The sequence below is a fragment of the Kryptolebias marmoratus genome, linkage group LG6, assembly GCF_001649575.2.
Source record: "Kryptolebias marmoratus isolate JLee-2015 linkage group LG6, ASM164957v2, whole genome shotgun sequence".
Classification (NCBI taxonomy): Eukaryota; Metazoa; Chordata; class Actinopteri; order Cyprinodontiformes; family Rivulidae; genus Kryptolebias; species Kryptolebias marmoratus.
Window position 1 is genome coordinate 3,305,788 of NC_051435.1, and position 1,281 is coordinate 3,307,068.

The window sequence follows — 1,281 nt, forward strand, 5'->3', positions numbered from 1 at the left end:
GGAGGGGGGAGGGGGAGGGGGCTTCTTCCTTTTACAAGTTTATGTCCCCAAAGTTCCAATTTGTAAGTGTTTGGATAACAAAGAGATCCAGGTTGGTCCTCGCAGCTTCATCCTGACCTTTGAACCGTTCGGCCTCTAACTGAAGCAGAATAAACTCCTTCAGTCAATTTATTTATTCCAACCAAACGTTTCATTAAAATCCCCTGTCTGTTCAATAAAATATCCTTACATTTACAGCTTATTTTATGTTTTAGTTCAGTTTAGCTTATCTTAGCCTGTGTGTGTGAGGTTTTTAAATCCTAGTTTATTATATCTTAGTTGGGTTTTCCTCAGTTTATCTTTAGTATGACTTGTTTTAGGTAAGTTTAGTTGAGCTTTTTATATCCTACTTTCTTAGCAGTTTATTTTGACTCTGTATTTTTCTGTTTTCATGCAGTGAAGCACTTTGAACCGCCTCGTTGCTGAAAAGTGCTAAATAAATAAATTTGACTTGACTTCCAAGACAAAGCTGATGTGTTAAAATTTTAAATCCCATCTTTCGATCCGTCTCGTTCTGCTTCTCTTCCAGGTGAAACGGCAGGACGAGCGAGCGGCGAGGCGCCCTGTCCACCACCGATTACATCATCGCCCTGAAGGTGGACACCGATATCCCCGCTGGATGTCCCTGCCGAGCCCTGGATCAGGTGAGGAGCCACTCTGCCAGCTCAGCTCCTAAAATTAAATTTTTATTTCCCGTTTTGTTTTTGATAAGAAATAATAATAATGGTAAACTGGTTTTAGATGGCCTGATTTCTATTTAAAGGTGAAGCAGTTTATATATATATCAGTATGTATTAAGCAACATTACTTTTATCCTTTAGTTACATTTTCAAAACAAAAAGAGAAGTTTGTTCCAGTTCCTCCATCAGTTACATCCCTAAAAACCACCGTCTGTCTGTAAAAGTTTGGAGCTGAGAGTTTCACTTCTTTGTTTCGAGGAGTTTTTGCTGATTCGTCTGTCTGGAACCAGCAGCACAGATCCAAAACTAGAACCCAGCCTTTGTTAGTAGGCAACCCTGGTCCTCAGAGCCTTCATCCTGCATGTTTTCCTTGTTTCTCTGTTCCAACACACCTGATTCAGAGGTTAAATCACCTATTGATTCAGATCAGGTGTGTTGGAGCAGAGGAACAAGTAAAACCTGCAGGATGGAGGCCCTCCAGGACCAGGATTGGACACCCCCCGAGTTAGTCTGACCAAAACGTCTGTAAACTTCTGCATTCAGAAACAGGAGGCTTTCCACA